The following is a 25,534-nucleotide window of genomic DNA, read 5'->3' as shown; positions in this document are numbered from 1 at the left end:
CACCTACAAATCATGAATTATTAGTCATGGTGTCAGTTCCTTAGCTGTGGACTCTGATTCAGCCATTTACCTTTTGGGGTCTTCCCATGTGTAAATAACATTTTCTGCACCTACTTCTACAGCTATTTTACAGATTATGTAATTATGTTCTTAAAGATCTTTGTAAGATCTTCTTCCCTTTATGAGAACTATAGAGATGTGCCTTAAATTCACCAAAGAAATGACTAGAAATCTCATTTTTGACTAGATTCTGAATTATTTAAGTAGAGAATGTGACTATTTTGCAAATGCATTTATTTAAATTTTGCCACTTGCTTCTCCAGAAATCTAAAAGTTACTAAAAAGTGGATAGAGCACCAGCCCTGAAGTCTTGAGGACCTGAGTTCAAATTTGGTCTTAGACACTTAACACTAGCTGTGTGACCCCGGGCAAGTCACTTAACCCCAACTGCTTCAGCAAAAAGAAAAAAAAAAGATAGTCATTTCTTGCATTTTCCACTGTCTAGCCCTTCCTACACTATTATAGCTGTGGAGTCTAGTCAGACATCTAGTATATATTCCCAAGAAAAGTAGATTTCATTTATCTTCTTATACCTTCTTTCTTTCTCCACTAGCCCTAATTTTTTCCCCCATAGTGAAATAATGAAGTTACCCCCCCTCCTCACTACTCCCCCCCTCACAGAAGGGTATGGTGTCTCACATCATAAGAATCCTGGAATGGGTTAAAAGCACTTTAAAATAAAGGGACAGTATGATGACATAAGACAAGGCAGTTTTGTATAACACACATTCTCATAAGAGAAGTAACTTTTTAAAAGTTAATAGTAAACAAAAACGGAAAAACCCATAAGCAATCTCTTATGGGGGACTTTGGTCTCATTCTCTCCTAAGATACTTTGGCCCCAGGTAGACTATTTATAATCTTTATCAGAATGAAGGTATTTCCAAACCAGGCCAAGGATCAGGAGGATTATAAAAGAATGACAAAATGGAGGACAAAAAGGTAGGTGGTAAATAATTGAAAGATTATTTTCTTGCTAATTTGACTTGTTTAGTAAATAGAGATTCTAGTGCAATATTAAAACCATACTTACTGTGCTCTTAAAATAGTTTGACTTTGACTTAAACTAAATCTTTGCTTACATAATGTAAGCAGAAATTTCACTGATAAGAAACAAGATGCTACTAATAGTGGATATCATTCTTCTCTTCTCAAACATTCCTTTTAAGCCATTCTTGGTATAAATTCCTTATAAAACTTCATTTTTTTCTCTCTTTATATGCTTATATCTCTATATATTGAGATTTCCCACTCATTTTCTTCATATAAAGAAACTAAATTCTAATATTTTTATTACTCACAGGATCATCTAGTTTTGAGAAAATTATCAAAATATCAAGGAAATAAAAACACTAAATTGTGATACATAGTAGACTATTACCATAAATCTTTGTATATTGCTATTCTTGTGTCTAGATTCCTTTTATTCATACAGAAAAGGAGACTGGTCTCCAACATCTGGTTAATAGAGTTGTTTTGAATCATATTTTGTTGAAATGGGAAATTATTTGAAAATATACATCTTTATTTCAAATTGCCCTTAATAGTTAATTGATCTTTCTTTTGATAATAACTACTGTTGAGGTGATTACTTACATAATTCCATTAAAATGCATTTGTTGTGATATCCTTTTTGCTGTTTTATATGGATCCAATACAAGCAAATTAAATTTAAATTACAATTAAAGCATGGTAATATTAAAGTTTTATAGAACTATTCTGCTTCTAATAGGGACAGCTAGGTGACACAGTGGATACAGTGCTGGATCTGGAGTCACAAAGATTGATCTTCCTGGTTCAAATCTAGCCTCAGACACTTACTAGCTATGTGACCCTGGTCAATTCACTTAATCCTGTATGCCTCAGTTTCCTCATGTGTAAAATGAGCTGGAGAAGTAAATGGCAAACTTCTCAAGAATTTTTGCAAAAAAACCCTCCAAATGGAGTCATGAAAGGTTGAACATAACTGAAAAACAACTGAACAACAACTACTGACTTCTAATTGCACTTTTAAGACTTTTTCCTACTATTAATCAATACCAAGTGAAACAAATAGCTTAAAACAGTAAAAGAAATGATAATCTAGAATGAAAAAAAAAAACTAATAGTATGGAAAATACTGCTCCCTAACTCTTTTTTCTTTTCTTACTCCTATCTATCCCATTTTAAAAGTACCTTGTTCTCGGAACTTATTTATTATCTGGGACAATATGAATGTTTTTATTATAGTGTAAGTCATTACCCCTTTAAGTTATAAACAGTCTGATTATTACAAAGGGCAAAACATGAACTTTTGAAGAAATACATTAATTGGTGAGGGATAGAAAGCAATAAGTGTTTGATAGGCAAAAAGTATGGTGGTTGAAAGGAGAAAGAGACTTTTGTTTGCTAAAATATATATATGCAATGAAATACTTTTCCCTTCCAGAAAAGTTGTAAACAGTGTGTTTGCGAGGAGAATAAAAAATTGTAGTCTAAATGAAAAAGAATTAAATCATCATGTAAAGGATATAAGGTGATACCTCTTTTGTATAAACAGTCCTCAGGTTGTCAGGAAAATAACTTATTTTTTAAAAAAAGAAAACATAAAATATAATGTGAAGAAACAAATGTGAAGAAAAAAAAATGTGAAGAAAAGTTTTCAGATACTCTTATTAAAAAACCTGTTTTGAGGAGTGTAGAATAACTGAAGGATTAAGGAGGATTGAAGTCCCTAGATTCAACTGATTTTAATTGTTTTTAAAACTAAAGAGGTTAATATTTACAAAATAATCAATCAAATGACTCTTTGGAGATCATGAGATGATTAAAAAGGATAATTGATTTCTTAAGGGAGAATTCGTGAATTTTTACCTTATATGGAAAAAGATGAGTCACTGAGTACCAAGAAACTTCTCTGTTGGAACTATATGAAGAAACCAGCATCAGGAACAGGCAAGCTCATTCACAGAAAGCTTCCACTTAAGCTATTGCTCTTCAGTCATTCTTTTGTTCAGTCAACAATGTTTCTTAGGTATTTATTATGTGGCAGGCATTGTGCTGTAGTTTTTTGTCCTTTGTTCTAAAAAAAGGACCAATAACCTAAGAAAGGTGATGTCATGACTTAAAAGTGAATTGGATTTAAGTGAGGCAGGGCTGTGCAAAGTCACCAGCCTCACTCTGTCCTCCGGAGTCATCTGTGGCAAGATGTACAACTGTAGGTGGCTCTGGATGCAGTGGGAGACCTTAGCTTTTTTAAGCTAAGGTCTTTCCCATGTCTCAGTTTGTCTGAGGCAACGCCCATTCAGTGATTAAAGCTAGGTGAGAAATGAGTTTAAAATTACCTTAGCACAGGCACTATACTAAGACTACAAAGGAAAACCAAAACAGCTTTTGCCTTTGAGGCCTTTCAGAAACAGCCATTGTTCTCTGCTGACATCGCTGATATGAAGGGGTAAAGCAGAGAGGGAAAGGCCAATTTTGAAGCTTCTTTATAGGAAGAGAGGTTGAAATCTAACCACAGACAGTTCATGCTATGTAATGCAATTTTTTTATGATGCAAATTTGCTTCTACCTACCCACTTAGCTTATATAACAAAAGCATACACAAAATAATAATAAATTTGTAGTATTCTTTCTCAGTGTGTTCTAGATTACATAATGGGCTACTATTACCTTATTGCTTCTGTCTTGACCTTTCCCCTTAACTTCAGAGTTGGGAGAGGAAGAAGGGAAATTGGATCAGTCAATCAACAAGCATTTATTGAGTACCCACTCTGTAACAGCCACTGTGATAAAAGATGAAGATACAAATACAAAAGTGAAACAATCCTTTCCCACAAGAAGCTACTAGGGAGATTCATATCTTAACTCACATTGCAGGCTCTCATCACTTCTCAATTAGATTATCACAACTGTCCCTTAATGCCTTAAGCCTCCACCACTTCATTCCATCTTATACACTGACCCCAAAGTCATTTTCCTTAAATATAGATCTGACCGTGTTAATCCCTTAATTAACTCGGTTCCTTGTTTCTTCTAGGATAAGGTATAAACTCTTCTGTTTAACTTTTCACAGCTGTTCACCTACCTACTTTTTCAGTTTCACTGGACATTGTTCTTCCTTCTGCACAATGTACTCCAGCTAAACTGATCTTCCCTCTGTTGTTCACATATCTCTTTTTTTTTATGCCTTTGCACTGGCCTGACCTCATGCTTGGAATGTACTCCCTTATTATTTTACCTTATAGAATTCCTTTCTTCTTTATATCCCATAGAATATTTTTCTTCTGCATGAAGTCTTTCCTGATCTTCTCTAAATACTTGTACCTTCACTCCCAAATTATCTTGTATTTAACAATTTTGCATTTATTTTCTCAATATGTATTCTGTATATATTTATTTATGTGCTCATTGTCTACCCCATTAAAATGTAAGCTCTTTCATGTCATTTTGCACCCCTCATTCTTTTGATGCTGATGACTGTAGAAATCTGCAAAAGTCTTTGAAGAAAATGGCACTTAATTGAAATTTGAAGGGTAGTTTCAAAAGACAGAGATGAGGAGAGATATCTACAATGGCACAGAGATGGGAGAAAGAATGTATTGTGTAGGCAATAGCAAATATTTTATTTTCACAGGATTTCAGGGGACTCATTAGGGAATTATGTAGCCTGGAAAGATAAGATAGAAATAACCAGATTAGTTAGCTGTTTTTGTCCATATCTATTTATAGATACATCTTTTCCTTTTTCTTTGTCTTTTGGAAACAGATCCAGTAGTATCCCTGGAGTCAGAAGCAACTGAGTTCAAATCCAGCTTTAGACATTGACACTTAGCTGTATGACTTTGTGCCAGTAAGTCACTTATCTCCACTTGCTTTGCAAAAAACAAAAAAAAACAAAAAACTAAGAGGTTTTGACTCCCAAAATATGAAAAAGGGTGAGTTTTTAAAAGTCATTATTAACAGTTAAGTTACTGCTCTCCTTTAATTAAATTACATTAAGAATGTAAAAAATAGAAATAAGATCAATTTTAATAGTACAGAAACATGTGCTTCAAGAACATTATGTCTATGCTTAATTCTGAACTCAAAAAGAAAATGGGAAATATGAAAAAGATTAAGAGGAAAATCACAAAAGATGGTTACATCAATACATTAGGCATCTATAATTTCCTAGGTGAAATACTGACTCAGATCAGAACCCAATTGTAACTTAGTAGCTACATCATGGAGAGATGCTTGGAGATGAGAGTAGTTAAATTACTTGCCCAATGATGGTTGGATAGTTTAGTAAGTGTTTAAGAATTTAATAGCTAATCTAACACATATAGTGCTTTAAGGTTTGAAACTAAGTGACTCAGTGGATAGAGTGCCAGAACTGGAGTCAAAAAGATTCATGTTCCTAATTCAAATCTGGTCTCAAATACTTACTGTGCGAATCAGCAAATTACTTAACCCTGTTTACCTTGGTTTCCTCTTCTTGTAAAATAATCTGGAGAATGAAATGGCAAACCATTTCATTATCTGCCAGGAAAACCCCAAATGAGGTCACAAAGAGTCAGATGTGACTGAAAAAACTGAACAATTAAGGCTTAAAAATGCTTTACAAATATTATCCTTACACCAACCCTGGATAAGTAAGTGATGCTATTATTCATATTTTACCAGTGAAGAAACTGAGGTAGACAAAGGTTAAATGCCTGCCAGATTCATACAGCTAAGTATCTGTGGCTGAATTTGGACTGAGGTCTTCTAGGATAAATTTTCCATTTACTGCACCACCATATTTAAATCTAGACTTCCAGATCCCAAGTCTACCAAACTGATCAGTATGTCGTGCATAATTAAGGGTTAAATAAGAATACAAGAAAAAATTTAAAACTGATTCCAGTATGGTGTGAAAATATGCTTGTATTTATACAAAGATAGCTAAATCTATTATTTTTGGTGAAGATTTTGTGATAAATGCATAATTATCCTACTCTTCCAAAATCATTCTAATGACTAAAAACACAAGATCAATTTTTATCAAATGGACAAAGTCTCTGAGGAGTCTTCAAGTGTTTTATGATTACTGGAGAGATTCTAATGACCAAATGATCCTCATCTCCTCCAAAGATAGGTCAAGGCAATGTAGCATAAGAAATTCCATTTAGTTATATAGTAATAAAAATGTCCTGAGAACCAATATTACCAAACACTGGAATTGCTCATTAATGCATATTGTGGATAGGAAATTAGTCCATGTACATTTTTTGTTTCAGTATAGAGTGTTATCAGACTTAATGATTTAAGGAAACAAATTGCTTGGAAGCACTTGAATGAACTGACCTTTATAAAGTTCTTTCTCATATTATATTTGGATGATAATGATTATGATAATAGTATACATAAACTCCATCACAGCAGAATATGTGTAAAGAAATAAAGATTTTTTAAGAAGCCATTTTCTGTTTAGTTATAAATTTTATAATAAAAATGTCAATTTTTACAGTCTTAAAATTAAATAAATCAAGAGTCCTCTCAAGTTCTAAAAAGGAAAGAAGAATATAAATCACCAATATTGCTAAGAAGCTAAACCTGAAAAGGAATTGATGATTAAATGGATCAAGATATAGCATTCAGCATAAGTGAGAAGAGAATAAAGAAGATGGACTGTGAGCAAATAAGAGTGGCTTAGATTGGTTTAGGGCCAAGCTGAACCAGATGAATTCAAATGAAGGCAGGGAAATAGCACAAAATGAAAGTCTGTATCAGCATTCCAGTTTAATTGTCATACTGTTGTGAGAATTCAGGAATGGAAAAGAGAAACACATATCTGTATTACATACTTCCTTCTGATTTCTCAGAAGCAGTCATCAGAGTTGAGTTTCATGTAGTGAATCAATGTTTGTAGAAATCCCTTTATTACAGTCCACCTACCATACAGATTTATGATACTTTCTCCAAAAACAACAACAAAAAAGTGTCAGTTGTGAGGGTCTCAAACACATCACATTAACAGCCTAATGTTTAATTCAGAACATACTAACAGAGCTTGAATAAGTAGAATTTATTAAATGCTTCAAAAACACAATGAGACATTTTCCTGGACAATTAGTTTTAAAATTAGCCTTTCTCTCATGTCCCTTCTTGCCATAATTTAGCTATTGTGAACAGAAGGTTGGTTGTCAGGATACTTTGGTGTTCCATATTTATTAATCCTTCATTAGAAATGGTGGGCCTTTAATGAGAATAGTTGCAAATTATTTGCCCTGCAGCCAGTCATCTCAAACCTGGCCTTTCAGGACAATGAAATACAACTTTAAACTTCCTAACATAAAAATCACATAAAGAATTTCCAAATGACAGTTAAACTCAATGTCATTTCAAATAAATGTATTTTCCAGTGGAGTGAGCATCTAGGAGCTCATAGCATCACAGCCTATCTGATCAATTTTAGTCATTACTTTTAGAAGATAGTGATCACACTACATATAGTAAATATTCTTGGCATTAAAATATATCCTGGACATAAAATCCTTTTGAATCTGTTCAGCAGAAGAATCTAAGCGATACTATACCAAGGGCATCATTTTTGTAGTATGGTGTAGAAATTATATTTTATTCTTGTAGTCTACAACCTAGGTACATCTAACATACAGATCTTTAAATTTAGAGAAGCTATCAGTTAAAAAACTCATTCTTTTTCATAAATATGTTGATGATTGAGCTTTCTCCTAATTTTAAAATCCTGAGTTTAAACTTTAGAGAAGTTCTGGGGGAATTATGCTTTATTATAAACATTTAAAAGAAACATTTTTGTTCTAATTTACTATTCTTGTTTTTACTTTTTTTAAAGATTGACCATTTTATGGATGCCTTTTATTTTTCATTATAATAATTTTTAATATATATCCTCCTAATCTACTCTGTAACAAAATATTAAGAAAAGAAAGAAAAAAACAGTTTTTAAAAAAACTAATTGATAAGTTGAAGATGAAGAGACTACTTTCAAAGAATTGGGTGGAGATAAGGATTTGCTTTTGCAACTGTTAAAGAATTAAACAATTATTCATTAAACAATAATTATGTGCATCATGCTGTGTGAGGTTTTGAGGTTACAAAGACAAAAAAGAAAAGTCATTGCAAAGAACTGAAATTTCTTTTAAAAAATTTATTCCCACATAGTGACAGCAATATTATCCAATGATCTACTAGGAATTATTTAGCTATTCTCAACAATACAACAATCCAAGACAATTCTGTACGACTTATGATAAAAGGTGCTGTGTATCTCCAAAGAAAGAACAGGGAGAGACTGAATGCAGATCAAAGATACTTTTTCTTTACTTTATTTTGATGGAATTTTTTGTCTATATTTTCTTTCAAAGAATCTTACATGAAAATGTGTTTTGTATGACATGTATAACCTATGTCAAATTGCTTGCCTTGTCAACTTGGGGAGAGGAGGGAGAGAGAGAATATGGAACTAAAATTTTTAAAAAGAAACAATTAAAATTCTTTTTACATGTAATTGGGAAAAATAAAATATTAAATAAGATTTTAAAGTAAAGTTATTCCCAATTTCACAGTTTAAAAAATGAAAAGAATAAAGAAAGAAAAAAACAATTTCATCATTTCATTCAATCAGCAAATACTTATTAAATATGTACTATGGGTAAGGCATTATGCTAGATGTTAAGAAGCAGTCTCTACCCTTGAGAATCTTATAGTTTTCTGAAAGACTAGATAACACAATGTGTAGAGATGAGAAAGTATATATAAAGTTAATTTCAAAAGGAAGTGAGTACTAAAAAGAATCTGGAAAGGAATTGTATAGGATGTATCTGACACCTTCAAGAAAGCTAGGATTCCTGCAAAGCAGAATTGAGAAGAAAATATATTTCAAAGATGGAGCTACCAATTCTGCCAAGGCACAAAATTAGGAAATACAACATTATTCTATCTCTATTTATCAACGAACAGGAAATACCTAGTAATCTAGTTTCTCTGAATGGGGAGTATGTGAAGAAGAGCAAGCATGAAATAAATCTAAAAAGGTAGGTAGGAACCAAATTGTGGTGAGCCTTGAATGCTAGCTCATAGATTTTGTCTTTTAACCTAAAAGTAATAGGTAGTCATTGATTATTTTCATTGCAGATAGGGATACACAGTTGGATCTGTATTTTATGAGTATCTGTTTGAATATAATATATCTTTGAGGAGGATTGGTTGGAAAGGAGAATCTGGAAGTAGAAAACAATTATATAATTATTAGACTAATTCAGGGGAGAGGTAGCAAGACTGTGAATTTAAGACAGAGTATAATGGAAAGAAGAACAATCTAGTTGCTATTAGATTAGCTATTTGAAAATCAGTTCTTATAAGATTTCAACCTAAACCTCTCAATCATAGATTACATCCCACAAGAAATTGCACCTTCTGCAAAAGATCTGGGTCTAGTCTTATCTCTCCTCTATGGAGCCACAGAGAATAAATCATTCTATTATTTCCACTTCACAGTCCTTTAGAAACTTAAAGCCAATTATTTTGTCTTCTCTTCTCTAAGTAGTTACAGGTCCTGCAATCTTTTTTTGAATTATGTAGTGTCCCACAATTATTAGCATATTGATCACTTTCCTTTGGTTCAGAAACACCTCAGATCCTTCCAAGATGTTGTGGAGTTTTTTAATGGTTATTTATTTATATATTAAAAAAAATTAGTTCCAAATTATCTTCTTACCTCAAAACACTTTTCCATCAATTGAGAATACAGGCAATATGATATCAATTATACACACACACACACACACACACACACACACACACACACACACACACATATATATATATATATATATATATATATATATATATATATATATATATATATATATATATATATATACATGTATGTGTGAAATTATGCAAAACTTATGTTTGTATTAGCCATGTTGCAAAAACAAAACAAAACAAACAAAAAAACAAGGAAAAGAAACAGATCAAATCTGGTTTTAGGCATTTATTAGTTACACCATCCTGGGTAAATCACTTAATCTCTGCCTACTTTAGTTTTCTCAATTATAAAATGGGGATTAAAAAATATATATATTCCACAGTATATTGTAAGATTCAAATAAGGTATTTGTAAAATATTTGCAGTGCCTGGTAGTTTTATCGTTCAATCATTTCAGTTGTGACTCTTCATAACCCCATTTAAAGTTTTCTTGGCAAAGATACTAGAGTAGTTTTCCATTTTCTTTTCCAGCTCAATTTATAGATGAGGAAATTGAGGCATACAAGGTTAAGTGATTTGCTCAGGGTAACATAGCTTATAAGTATCTGAGGCTAGATTTGAACTCAAGAAGATGAGTTTTTCCGATTTCAGGCCAGCTGTTCTGTCCACTGTGTCACCTAATTGCCTCTACCAGATATGCCATAGATGCTTAATAAATGCTTGTTTCCTCTCCCCTTTCCCCCTTCCTTGTGGAAGATCTCAATAATAGATAGAAAGCACTGTGGAATTTTCTTCTCAAACAAGTATTAGGAGTCTCACAGACTTTTATCTAATATTTTCAATTGTTTGTTATGATCTTCTTTGCCACAGTTTTCTGTACACCTCTGTTCAGGTTCCTTTCTGAAATTCTAAATGATTACAGTCTATTCTTTCAATAATATTTAATACTTTTAATAAATAGTACCTGGGGAGCTGGAATATCTCTGCTCATCCAATAAAAACATCAATGTGCTGCCAATGCTCCATTAATTCTAGCTTGGATGCTTTTCTCAGGTACATTGAAACTGTGTGTGGATGTAAGGGGAAAAGGGAAACACTCAGGGATCAAGTCAATCTTGTGTTTGACAGGTGGAATAAGTCCCCTTAATCCAACAAGCTTACTTAGCTAAAAGGCCAGATACTGGTGGAAAACAATGTCCAGTCACCTGAGCTTTAAGCCCCACAAATTTCTTATAAAACCAGACTTCTGCACATCTGAGTTTTTACCTTAGATGGGTTATGCAAAAAATGATCCATGTAACCATGGATCATTAAATACTAACATCCACCCGAACTACTCTGGTGCTGTCTGTTTTCCCCCTTTGGCTGACAACATGGCTCACTTTGATAGATATTGCGCTATCAGAGCCATTCTGAGCAATGACAACAGGTTCAGAACCTCAAGGCAATTCTTACTCTTCTGTCCCTTGGTCATAGTTTCAGGCTCATCATACACATCATTAAACTTTGTCTAGCTATCATGAACTAGTAATGTTAGGATGTTTTCAAGTCTCTTTTGAAAATGTAGGGAAAAACACACTTTCCATTATCTACAATGCTTTTACTAATCTATTATGTATGTTGCCAGCAGATTAGTCCTTGTAAAATACTGCTTTTACAAACAGAAAGACTTATGGGAAGGTTTGCATGAATTGATACAGAATAAAATTCATAGAGCCAAAGAACAATCTGAAATAACTTCAACAATAGAAAAAACCAAAATCATCCTAATTGAAAAATGAATGATGGTACTGGAGATCATATAATAAAATATATTTCCCACTTCAGGCAAGAGTTGGAGGATACTAGGACAGATTGATATATGCACTGTCAGATTCAATAATAGGTGTTTTTTTTTTCTTTGTTGCAAGAGAATATTCAAAATGAGAGGGAAAAAAGATCTCTTCCCCTCCATCTCCAGTGATTATGATATAAAGATAAAAGTCATAAATAAAACACTAAAAATAAACTAAAATACTGCTTAGCAAAGTTCTTTCTTGGGGGAAAGAAAAGTCTTTCTTTTTCTCTGTCTTTCTATCTCTGTCTCTTTTTCTGGTTTGTGATTGAAATTTTGCAGAGTATATTTCTTTTTAGGAGGTTATATTATCTTTCCTGCCCCCTATCTCTAGGACTTTTTAGGTATCTCCCTTTATCCTCTACAATATTTGTTCTTTTTCTGTATCTCTTGGATTCCTTGAAGTAACAAGAGTCTCAACATGCCCAAAACTTTATCTGATTAAAGGGAATTTAGAACAACAACCTAGCTATTTCCTTTCATAGACTCCCCTTTTTTGTAAATGTTGAATTAATTAGAACTAAGTTTTCCATTTAAGACACTTATCTGGTTGATGAGGATATATATCTTGAGTTAAAATTCCACTAAATAAATAAATGTATTTTCTATTAAATTAATCACACAACAATCACAAAACCTCAACTTACAAATGAGGCCTAAAGGTGTACATGTAGGTTTAGTCCAATGTTCTGGGCCCAGAAGGAAAACAAATCTAGAAGGCAGAAGGCAGTTTTCTATTTATTTGCTGATGGATGAATTAACATTACATTCCCCTTTCAATAGCTTTAGTGGGTGCTAATACTTTGCACGTATATTTCATGTTTTCTTATTTATATGGGTTTATTTTCTATTTTTTAGACATTAATTTAGAAAAATTTGAGTTTCAAATTATCTCCCTCCTGCCAGACCCTCCCCTCACCATTGAAAAGACTAGCAATATGATACCCATTTTATATATATATATATGTGGTCTTGTAAAATATATTTCAGTATTAGCCATATTGTGAAAGGAAAGGAAGGAAGAAAGAAAAGAAAGAAAGGAAGGAAGAAGAATGAGAGAAAGCAAGAAAAAAGGAAGGATGGAAGGGAGGGAGGAAAACAATCAGGAGGAAGGAAGGCAGAAAAGAAAATGATACTTAGAAGTAATCTGTTTTCTCTTTACAGGTAGATAAGATTTTTACAATGAATCATTTGGAATTGGTTTTGGATCATTGTATTATCAAATCATTAAATCTTTCATAGTTGATAATTATTATTTTATGCTGTTACTATGTACAATGTCCTCTTATCTTTTTACATCAATTCATATAAATCTTCATAGGTTTTTCTGAAATAATATCAGTTATCATATCTTATAGCACAATGGTATTCCTTCATAATCATATGCCACAATTTATTTATATATTTTCCAATAGATTTGCATCCCCTCAATTTCCAATTCATTGACAACACAAAAAGAGTTGCTGTAAATATTTTTTAACATATCAATTATTTTCCCTTTTCTTTGATCTCTTTAGGGGTATATCTAGTAGGGGTATTGCTAGGTCAGAAAATGTGCACAGTTTAATCCTTTGAGAAGATTCCCAAATTGTTTCCTGAAAATGGTTGGGCCAATACCACTACTCCACTGACAGTACGTTAGTCTACCTATATTTGCACATCCTCTCTGGATGCTAGTATTTGTAAAATCAAGTTCAAAATTGAATCAGGGGCCAAATCTATCTTTCCAGTTCTTATTTCCTAGTTATTTCCAAAATGAAGACTGTTTCAAAATTGCTTCTATATTCACTGTATTCTAAGCATGTCATGAACATCCCTACATCTATGCTTTTACTTACTCCAGAATACTTTGTTCCCTCTGTTTTGTCTATAAGTTATTTCAAATTCTAGCTTTATAGTTCTAAGCAATATCTCAGTTTTCTTACCTGTAAAATGGAGATTATAATTGTTGAATCCTTTATTTCAGGAGACTGCTATTAGGAAAGTGCTTTCCAAACCTCAAAATGCTATATCGATGTGAGCTGTTATATGTTGTCAACTAGATCAATATAATAGTTTTTTGGGGGGAGTAAAAGGTATCTTTTCCTCTTGCCTCACTTGTCTTTACTCCATTGTTCACATAGCTGCCAAAATAATTGGTATTGGTATAATCAGACCATCTCCCTACTGCCTTCAGTAGATTCATGTTGTCTCTAAGATCAATTCCATTTGACAAAGTTAATTAAACACTTGCTGTGTGCAAACTATTATACCAAGGGTAGAAGATACAGATAAAAATGCACCCTGCTCACAAGTTCCTTACATTTTACTTGGAGTGGGCAAATTATACACAGATAAAATACAAGCAATATAAAGTGATTTGAAGAGGGAAAGAGTATTTAACAAATTCAAGGATAATGGAAGAGTGCAGGAGTTCTTAATCTGGAGTCTAATAATGTGTTTAAAAACACATTATTAAAATATGCAATTCAATATAATTGGTTTTCTTTGGAGTCTTAGGCATTTTGTTTTATGCAATTAAAAACATTATTCTGAGAAGGGGTTCATAGACTTCACCAGATTGCTAAAAGGGTCCAAGAAACTTTAAGAACCTTTGGCTTAGTAGAATCTAAACTGAGACTTGAAAGAAGACAAGAATTTGGAGTGTACGTCTGGGGGGAGGGGATTAGGAATTTGATTACAAGACCTGACACACTATACAAAGGTAAAGAGATAAGATATGGATTGTCAATTCAGGGAATAGTCAATAGAGCACTTTGACCTGAAGGACAAAAGTAGGAAATGCAACTGGAATAGGTAGATTATAGTCAGATAGTGAAGAGCTTTAAATGTCAAGCTAAGGAGTTTTTGCTTTATCAATAAACTAGGATTCATTGCGATCTACTGAAGTTTCCTGAGTAGAGGAATTACACAATTAGACCCATGCTTCAAGAATTTCAATATAACAAGATCTATGCAAGATAGACTGGAGAAGAGAGAAATTGGAGGAAATGGGGCTAAATAGGAAACTATTGCGATAGTCCAAATGTAAGGTGATGCCAGTTTGAATTAGGGTATTGGCTATGTTATTGGAAAGAAGGAAACAGATATGAGAAATGTTTTGGGAGTACAAGTGATGAGACTTGGCAACTGTTTGAGTAAAGGGGAGAGGGAAAAAATTAAGGATGACCCTGGGATTGTAAGTTAGAGTAACTAGAAGGATGGGCAGTGCCTTCCATAGAAACAGAGTGGTTTTATGGAGGGGAAGGGGTGGAGATAACGAGTTCTGTATTGGAGATACTGAGTTTGAGATGCTTATGGGACATCTGAGTGAAGATGTTGGGCAGGCAGTGGGGGATACAGGACTGGACCTGCATATACAAGGTTTGGAAGACTTAATACATAGAGATTTAAATTTGTGCTTATTATTTTATCCTTCCAAAGACCCTGTGAATTATGTGCTATTTTTATCCCCATTTTACACACAAGGAAACTCAGAATGACAGAGGTTACATGACTTTTCCACGGTCACATAATCTAGTAAATGTCTGAGACTAGATTTGAACTCATCTTCCTCATCCAAGACTAGCACTTTATCCACTGGACCCCTTAACTGCACCAACAAACAAATGCATATATAAACAATTGAACTTATGATTACATATGAGGGAAAAGAAAGAAAAAGAGACAGACAAAGGTAGATGGAGACCAAGAGAGACAGAGAGAGGAAAGAGATACAGGGAAACACAGAGGCAGTGAGAGAGACAGAGAAATGACGGGAGAACTGGATAGGATAAAAATCTCATAATGGTGGTGGAGGTGATAGTGGGGTGATGACCTAGAATTTGAGACTGACTCTTCAATTCCAAATAAATAGAGATCTATTGGAAAATGCATAAACAAATTATGGCATATGATTATGAAGGAATATCATTGTGCTGATAATACCACGTGCATAATAACTGATACTATTTCAGAAAAACCTGTGAAGACTTATATGAATTGATGTCAAGAGATAAGAGAACATTGTACATAGTAACAGCATAAAATAATAATAATGAACTATGAAAGATTTAATGATTTGATAATACTTATCCAAAACCAAATGTCAGACAGGCAGGGATATGGCAGGCTAATGAAGAATATATCACAGGAGTAAAAAGGGGAGACTGTATCCCCAAAGAGGAGTGACAAGCAGGGTCCAAACTTAAAAAGATGTCAAGTAGAATGAGGCCTGAGAAAAAATTATATTTTGGTAGTTTGGAGAGCTGTTGGTAATCCACCATTCAGGGATAGTTGGAAGTCAGATTGCAAAGTAATTAAAATTAAATTAAATTTAAATTCAATTAAAAAGTAATTGGAAGGTGAGAAAGTGGGGCAATGAGTGTGGATGACCTGTTAAAGAGCTTGTGGGAGGTAGCATGGCTGTGGATAGAATCTTGGCCTTGGGGCTAAAAAAAACCTAGATTCAAGTGCAGCCTCCAAGCAACATTCTTAATACAGTAAATTATAGTTGTAAGTTGCACAGATAAAGTTTCTTCTGGGAGTTGTCTATATGGAAGGTATTAAATGTCCTCTTATTTCTATTCTTAGTTATGAAAGGGAGAAGATATGTAGGACTTTGGGGATATCTCAATAGCCCTCTGTATCATCTCCTGTTCTTTCCTCCTTGATTGTATTTTTTAAGGAAAAGTCAGTGCTTCTTCTTGTCAGTGTTCAGCCCTCTGCTTGTGTCTTCAATCCCATCCTTTCCTAGCTCTTTCTACAGCTTATTCTTCAGTTATTCCTTTTTTCTTTGTCTTCAATCTCTCTGGCTCTTTCCTGCTGTCTATAAACATTCCAAAGCTCTTCCCAACACACAAAATAAAAAAACAATCTTCACTCGAACCTGCCTCCTTTACTAACTGCATTGGATGGCTTTCTTCTATGTTCAGACAATGCAAAAATAATTTAAATAATCAAGCATAATTTGGAAAGCAAAGTACTGTTTAAAAAAAAGTCATATAATATATTCCTCAAATAAATGTAAAAAAAAAACATTTGAGCTAATTGTACCACTTGCTTTTATCCTTTAGTGAGTTTAATTAAAAGTTGATCGTTAAGCAGAATTACTTTGAATTTGTTGTTGTTTAGTCAATTAATCTTGACCGACTCTTCAAGACCCCATTTTGGTTTTGTTTCAGAAGACACTGGAATAGTTTGCCATTTCCTTCTTCAACTCATTTACTCATGAGCAAACAGAGACAAAGTTAAGTGACTTGCCCAGGATCACACAACTTTGAACTACATTTCTATTGTGTTTGAAGAATGCAAATGAAATCTTTTATAAATGGAATACTCAGCTAATTTCTGAGAAAACTTGCCATTTATTTGTAATCAAACTTGCAGCATTTTGCATGAGAGCCTTTTAATTAGTAGAGAAAGTGTTGATTGTACACTATGAGGAATAAGAGCTTTGGAGAGATGATCTTTATTCTTTCTTTTTTTTAATAATAGCACACATGGTTTTGGACTTTCTTAAAGTGACTTCAGGGAAGAGAAAGGGAAAGACTCTTGGGAGAACTGAAGGGGAAACTGACTCTTCAATATATTACTGATTTTCCTCTATAAAGACTGGAGAATTCCCCCTTAGGTAAAATTAGAGCCCCTCTCTCTCTTAGTTGAATCGAATTATCTGTCTACTAGAGGATTAATTTATTTTGTATATTTTTCGGAATATTCTTATCTGTATAACTGCAAGTTTCTTTTTGTTATTTCCTTGTAGACAGTTAGTTTATTAATTATTTGTGATGGTCTTTTGTATAACCAGCCTTTGGTAGAAAGGGATCAAACTAATGGGTGTAAATTTGAGGGATCCTCTCTCTTAATTGATAGTGGCCAACAAAATGACTTTTTGTCCTGAACACATTTTGTCCCCAAAGCAAAAATATTTAGGGCAGATAGATAAAATTCTAATCTCTTAACTCTCTCTTAGAAAAGAACAGAGTGGCCATTTTACTGACTGCCTCCTCAGTCAAGGATACTACTCCCTTCAAGATGGAATTTCAGGCTACCTTTGATAGGGGTAGTCAAGATTCCAGAGATATTTCCTTCATATTGTGAACTTCTTTTCTATATATTTAGGCATTCTAAGTGACACAGAGACACACGTGCAGTGAGCTGAATATACCTAATAAAATGTACATAGTGATTTACAATGTTTATACTTATAGCATTTTAAGGATGAAAAAAGAAAGTAGCATCAGTATCATTATCCCCATTTAACAGAACTACATGATTTGCTAAGAATTATATTCCTAATAAGGGTTGGAAAGAGATCATAGCATCACAGATTTAGAACTAGAGGTGAATTTTAGGGGTCATCTAGTTTCAGTCCCCCATTCATTGTACAGGTGAGGAACTGAGGACCAGAGAGATGAACTTTCTCAGGGATAACAAAATTAGTGATTGGCAGAGAAACGAAACCATGACCTTGCATTATAAATTCAGGACTCTTTCCACTATGCTACATTGCCTTCAATTTAGATTCAGATGTCTTATGTACAAGCTCAGCACATTTTCCCCACTGTAGTAATATGACATTATTAAAGTATCACTTAATTGGAAGATGTTTTCTATATATCAATCCATTTTATATTAGAATGGTTTATATACTGCTCCAACTTTAGCATATATTATACAGTTTGTTATTTTAGATCCCTTGAAAAATTATTGGTTTCTTGGTTTCCCCCACATAGTTAATATTACTTAGAGTTTTGTCTAAGTAAACTTGTTTTTCTCCCCCTCAGATGCTTAGTTAATATGGAGTTTTATTTTTTTCTTTCCTTTAAAAGTTAATGGCAAAATATAGGAAGTTAAGCTTGAATAATAGCCTGAGTGCCCCAGGGTGAATACAAATTTAGTGGGTTGGTTTGGTTTTTTTTGGTTATTGAGAAACGCAAGGAAAAAGAGGGACAAAGGGTGGTCTGGGATGGCCAAACTGGGGAAAGCTAATTAGAAATGTAGAAGAGGGACATACATAGCAATGACAAAGAAGAACTAAGAAAATGAAATGTACTTCACCAACTTAATTTACTCATGACCATTTAGAAAATTAACAGAGAAATTACAGTTAGAATTTAGGTCTCCCAACTCAGTACTTCACAATTGTGAAACATGGAGACTCTGCTTCTTTTGATTCTTTTGTGTTTATCACCTCCTATGTTTAAGTGAATGAGTATTCAGAGATGGAACTGATTAGGCTGTGACTTTATAAGCTTTGCAATATTGAAAGAATCATCAGAAGTCCCTTCACTAAACAGTCAGAAGTAAAACCAAATTTAATCGTGGTTGAATCCAATAGCCAAGAAAAGTGTCTGATTCAACCCAGCAGAGAACTGATCCATCAACTAGGACACTTTATCTAAGCAAGGAAATAACCCAGCTGGGTAAGAGAAGCAATTCTTCTATCACTCACACAATACCCTGAAGTAAATTTGGCAGGGACTTCTTAAAAGAAGAAAAGGGCTTTCAGAGGCAGGAGTCATAAGGTACTTTTCCCAAAAAAATATATATCTACATATCTGACTATCTATATGCTTTAGTTTGAGCCCAGTATTCCCAGAATTCTTATGTACATAAAAGTGAAATTTATCTCAGGTTTGGAAGGATGTTATTATAACTTTTGTTTTGCTAAACTTTCCCAGGGGAGCACATCAGACGGGAGCTTGTGAACAATAGTATTGAAATCCAAATTCTTAAGGAGTATCTATAAAGGTCATTCTGAAGGAAGAAATCTTCTCAATACCAGTTGCATCAATGAAAATGGGAACTGGGGAGAATAGGGAAGAAGCTATAAATGCATAGAGCCAGGAAGTTGCTTTGTTTGTCCAAGCTCACACAAGTAGGAAAGGGCAGAGCCATGATCTTTTGAATCCCAAGCTAATGTTCTTTCTGCCATACCACTCTTCCTCAGGTTTAGGACCTGAACTCCAACAAATTCATTTCCACTGAGAAAAATCAGTCCCTTCTTATTTATTGAGGTAGCTTCCCAGCTTAGGTTTGGTGGTTTGCGTTCCCTGTAGATGGCCAGGTCTACAGAGGATGGTTATTGATCCAGTGATGACATATAAACAAGGGGAAGGTTAATTAATTCGTTCTCCTGAGATATGGGAAAAACTCCCCACCATAACCAGTTATTTGGGCAGTTTTAAAACCTGACCTGTGTGGGAAGTGCTAATGTAAGGACTATGTTCATTAATTAAAACTTCTTTTATATGCATATTAGGTACCCTTGATTATAGGCTATAATTCCTGCTAGCAAAAAGGCCAGTAATTAAAGTTCTGTCAGCAAATCCTGTTCCCTGAGTTTAAGTCACAGGAGACTGAAACCCCAAATATAATTCGTTACAGAGGCTGATTTTTTAAAGTCCAAACTAATCAAAATCAGTTAAGCTCCTTTTAGTTAAAAAGCAACAAAACCAGTTGATTTTTTCATTTGACAGTTTCATTAGCTTGGAGGCCAAGAAAGTGGATTAAAAAAATTTTTGGCTTTTAAAGATGAATTTGAAGTGTTATTCATGCATGTGAATTAAATCACCTTTGGCATCCAGAAAGTAAAATTTATAACTTGATTTTATTTTTTAAGCTCATTTTCCAAGGTGCTTTTGTCTCATATCTTGCTTAGTCTGCTAGTTTTCAGCAGCAGCTTCTCAAAGAAGGCAATGGGAGTCATAAGAGGATTGGAGAAGAGGTATCATATTGTTTAGGGAATTGGCAATAGGACACAATCTGTTTTCCAAAATAATGCAACTTTTCCAAGGTCCTGAGATAATAATATCCCTTATAGGAGAATGAGTCTAGACTTAAGTTACAAACAGTTCAGGCTTCCAGGACATATTTTTTAAAATTCATGCCCCATTTCAGAATTCCAGAACACAAACTAGAAGACCTCCTTTTTCTTCTCCCTCTTTCTACCCTAGTCAGTCAGCAGTTATAAACATTCAGCATTTTTCAGGTTCTATATTAAACATAAAGTATAGAAAAAGTTTCTTTTATCAAGGAATTCTCATTCTGATGTGAGAGGCATGATGCAAATAATAAGTACACATAAGTTAAAGACAAAATATATGGAAAGTAATCTCAGGGGGAAGGTACTTGCAGCTACTGTTCTAATTACTTGTGAGAAGATGTATTATGTTCTCCATCAGTATTTTGGGAGCTCACTGTTAAATATATTGCACTATTCTATTAGTTATGGAAATGGCATGTGCCAGTATGCAGACAATGAGGGCTCAGCCCTTTTCTTCTCCTTTTATAGCTTGATTGGAGACAGACACAAATAAAAAAGATAAAAGATTATGGGAAACTGGGAACTTAAGGTCTTCAGGGAGGATCCAGGAATGACTATGGAGAGGCCGGAATGGCAGTGGAGAAGATGGCCAGAGGGACATGAAGGTAAGTACATATTTGTTGTTGTTTAATTGTTCCAAATTCTTTGTTCCCCCATGGCCCACAGAGCTCCAGTGACTTCTGTCCTCCAATATCTTTTGAAGTTTGTCCAAGCTAAAGTTCATTGCCTCCATGATGCTATTTATCCATTTCATCCTTTGCTATCCCTCTTTCCTTTGTCTTCAATATTTTTCAGCATCAAGGTCTTTTCCAATGAATTCTATCTTCTCATTTTGTGGCCAAAGTATTTAAGCTTCAGCTTCAATATTTGATGAGCTCCACAAAATGAAAACATTGATTCTGATGATGCTCAGTTTGTCATGGTACATAGAAGCAGCAGGTAATTGGATATTGCTAAGAGCTAGAGTCAGGCCAAATGCCATCCTTCTGGCAGCTGTGCCAATGGCTGTAGAACTTAAGCCAAGATTATGAAAACAGAAGTATATCTGGGAGAATGGAAAAGAACCCTAGTTTTAGAGCCAGAAAATATGAGTTCTTTCATATAACCTTAAGAAGGTTATTCAACCCCTCTAGATGAATTGACTTCTCACATCCCTTTGGTGCTAAATCTATGGAACTGAACTGTTAAGAAGAGAATAGTAGGAAATCTTAATGGAATAGAATGAAGAGACACACCAGAGGACCTTTGTTTGAATCCTGACTAATAAATTAGTAGATGTTTAGTTTGAGTAAGTTATTTAACATTAGTGAATTTAGTTTTCTCATATATAAAATGCGAGGATTGATTGAATTGTGCCAAAGGAGCATAGATGTAAAGGTCATCTAGTTCAACCTCCTTATTTTATACATGAAGAAACTGACTCTGGTAGAGGCTGAATGGCTTGCCCAGGTCAGAGATAGTTAGGATGGTCAGGAATAGAAAGCAGATACTCCAACTCCAAATTGAACTTTTCCTCCACCATACAGTGTTGACAGATGAGTGCTAGACTTGAAGTCAATACTATCTAGGTTCAAATGTTGCCCCATATACTAGTTAAATGACTCTAAATCATTTCACCATCTGAGTCAACATTTCCATATCTGAAAAATGGGGAAAATAACAGCACCTCTCTTAAAATGTTGTTTTGTAAGGATTTAATATGATAGTGCATGTAGAAATGGCTTTGCCAATCTTTAAAAAAGATAAAAATGCTATTATTGTTGTTGTTGTTACTGTTATTATTGTTGTTATTATTTGCTATACTTGATCCTATGAAGATATAATTTACCAAAGCATTAGTCTTTTAAATACAACTTCCACTGTGTCCGTGACCTGCTTACATTTTTGTTCATTTTTTTTTGGTTGTTGTTGTTCATTAAAATTCACCTGTATGCACTCAGATGTGCTGATAAAAATATAATAAAACCTATGTGTACTGATAGGGGATTACAAGCAAATACTTTTTCCCCAGCATCACTTAGAAAACTCAAAAGTGATCATATTTATGCAAACACAAGATCTAGGAAGCAACTTAAGAAGCAGCTGCCCCAGATGTGATCAATAAGCATTACACTTGAGAATCATCAAGATTAGCTAGTCAGAACCTAAAAACACTTAGTAATTCTCTCATCATCAAAATAAAAATGTTTTAGGTAGGGATCTTAAAAGTTGAAAATAAATGAATCCCTTGGTTTAAATAGCTACTTAGAAGGAAACCTTTAAATTATAATCAGAGGCTGAGATTTATAAGTCCTAGAGGGGTAATATAGGAAATTGTTAATGTCATCTAAAAAGTTACTCTTAATTTCAATTAGACCTTGATCCTTCTGAATACATAATAAAAACCATCAATCTAAAAATAAATCAGACTTGCATATCCAGACCAACTTCAATTTAACCAAGCGAATTTTATGTGTCCCATAAAGAACAGATTCATTCAGTAGAATTGGGTATTCAGTTACAGTTTTATTGCAAGCTCACAAATTAGTGTTTTGATAAACTGTTGTTCTGTCACTGAGAAAGAATCTAGTGTTCTATGGGTTTTAATACTAGAGAAGAAAGCAAATTCAAAGTGGTAAAGATTAAATCATGCCCTCCTATTCTGGTTTGTAAATTACCTCCTGGCAGGAACCTTGTCTTAATTGTCTTTGCTTTTCATTTCAAAAGACTCATAATAAATAAGTACTGAATAAATGAAAACTTGTCAAACACAAAATTTTCTTGCTGAGATTGTATAAAATGCATTAGAATAGTATTCTGTTCTATCAGCAGATGGACTGCCAACTACATTTATATATTATTACCTTTAGGGCCTGGGAACTAATAATCAAGTCAAGCCAATAGATATTTATTAAGTGTTTGCTATATTCCAGGTATTGTGCTTAATAGACACTTACAGCATAATTTGAATTCCAAGTGTTTCCGTACTAGGTACATATGGCACAACTACAGTCCTCCTTTGAGGTAAGGTACAACAAATTTATAGGCTATAACTTTATTGATATTTTCTTCTCTATTGAATTATTTATTTAAAGGATATGTTTGGCAAGGACTGCTAGCATGTCAAAACGATTTATGTTGAGCCTGGCAAAGTGTATTAATACTGACTCTGTAATTCCCAAAGTTAATTTTTTAATTAACTTTCTCAACACTCTCAAATAAGAATAGTTGAATTAAAACAATGGTATCAAACTCAAATACATAAAGAGGGACAGAAACTAATCTAGTCATAAGGATCCCTGGGTCACATGGTGACTTTCTTTTAAAATGAAGTATTATTTATAGTTTATTATTTTTTATTTCATTAAATATTTCCCAATTATATTCTTACACTAAGGAGAGTTGTGGGACATTTGTGATCCAATATATGTGAATTAGAAGTTTACAGTCTTCTAATTCCAATTAAAGAATGTCTCATTTTATTATGGCTTCAGTTACTTGGGGATTTGTCATATATATACATACACATAGACACAAACATGCATAGGTATGTATGTGTATATCTACATACAAATATATATTATATGTCATAGTAATCATATGTAATCATGTATATTGTGTAATATATAAGGAGATTCTATGTTCAGTGATGTCTTCACATGGATAAATAATGATGTGCTGATATCCTTATCCCTATATAATATCACAAAAGAATTGTGTTAGTATTGAATTAGGAAAAGAAATAACTTCCTGTTGATGATCACTAACCAGATCCTATTGGATCTGAGCTGTGACATACATATATTTCTGGGAGGAAAAAAAGGGTTTTCTGAACTCAGAAAAATATATAAGCTGCTATATGTCAACTTCTTAATTTATTTTGTATAAAAAACAGACCTAGAATAATAGTTGATCACATTTACACAATAACTTTAAATTTGCCAAGTTCTTGGCATGTATTATTTTGTTGCACGGAGAAGCAATGTAGTCCCATGGAAAAAGCACAGGATTTGCAGATAGAAATCCTGGGTTTGAATCTTGCCTTTTTTTCTTATTACCTGTTTGATCCTAGGCAAATCACTCAACCTTTTGGGACCTCAATTTTCTAAGTTATAAAATAAGGTGATTGGATTAGATAGCTTTGAGGTTCCTTCTCGTTCTGATTGGAGTACTGATCTCTCTAGCCATCCTCTGAAGCAGAGTATTAGAAATAAGAAAACTGAGAAGGTAAGTCATTACTGGGGTCACCCTCACAAGTAGTGAGAAAATAGCTGAAGCAGGATTCTGTTCTTCCTGATTCTAAGGCTGTAATAGCTCTCTACTGGATACCACTTTGTCTCTCAATAACATTCATAATGACTCATGGCTTGTGGTACCCCATGTAGGGAATCTACTAAATATGAATTTCCTTAGAGAAAATATGAATTTCTTTACAAAGCTGTCCTATTGGCTGTTTTTTTCACTTTCTACTAGGAAACAATCCCATCCTAATCACAATGTGCTTAGCTTTCCCATGAAACACCAAACCCAAGCCAAGTTCATTTGTTTGCACTGGGAAGTTTACTTTGGAAGGCAAAAGATCAAGGAAACTACTCATGCCTAATGTGCTGCCTTTCCCAAATGCCATGAACTCCTGTTGCCTGGAACAGAAAATCTTACTCCTGATACTATCTTAGATGTAAACAGCATTTTTATTCTGGGCAACTCAAACATTGCTTAAGCACAAGTTCTCACCCTGGAAAGTCAAAAGGAAGGTTTGAGGAAGCCTTGAAGATGGGTATTTCAGAAACTAATTTAGTTTTTTAATGACAATGCCAATCTTCAACATTTTAAGGCTTCCTTCTTCCTTATCTTTTGTCTAGTATCAGTCAACAACATTTCATGGAATTTCAGAGTTGGATGGGCTCTTAGTGATCCAACTGAATTATTCCAAAGTATACTGTGTATGTGGCAAATGGTCATCCAGCTTTTGTGTAAACACCTCAAGTGAAGGGAAATGCCTTTCTTCCATTTTGCTCTTAGTAGTTTCCTACTCTCCTTCCTTTCTTCCTTCCTTCCTTCCTTCCTTCCTTCCTTCCTTCCTTCCTTCCTTCCTTCCTTCCTTCCTTCCTTCCTTCCTTCCTTCCTTCCTTCCTTCCTTCCTTCCTTCCTT

The 25,534-nt window shown here is 33.8% G+C and overlaps 1 protein-coding gene and 1 long non-coding RNA gene across 4 annotated transcripts in view; one reads left to right on the top strand and one right to left on the bottom strand.

Annotated features, from left to right (window-relative positions):
• Positions 1-25,534, bottom strand: part of STARD13 (StAR related lipid transfer domain containing 13) — a 683,440-nt gene that overhangs the window by 565,974 nt on the left and 91,932 nt on the right.
• LOC141563005 (uncharacterized) overlaps positions 1-25,534 on the top strand; it is a 116,823-nt gene that overhangs the window by 64,633 nt on the left and 26,656 nt on the right. For 2 of the 3 annotated variants that reach the window (XR_012488299.1, XR_012488302.1), the window contains exons 3-4: positions 4,811-4,894; positions 20,872-21,008. This is a non-coding gene — a long non-coding RNA (uncharacterized LOC141563005). The remainder of the gene's footprint in view (positions 1-4,810; positions 4,895-20,871; positions 21,009-25,534) is intronic. The other variant, XR_012488300.1, reaches the window with a different exon arrangement.

The sequence above is a fragment of the Sminthopsis crassicaudata genome, chromosome 3 (genome assembly GCF_048593235.1).
Source record: "Sminthopsis crassicaudata isolate SCR6 chromosome 3, ASM4859323v1, whole genome shotgun sequence".
In the NCBI taxonomy this organism is placed as follows: domain Eukaryota; kingdom Metazoa; phylum Chordata; class Mammalia; order Dasyuromorphia; family Dasyuridae; genus Sminthopsis; species Sminthopsis crassicaudata.
Note: the sequence above shows the minus strand (reverse complement) of the source record. Positions and strands in the feature narration are given on the sequence as shown.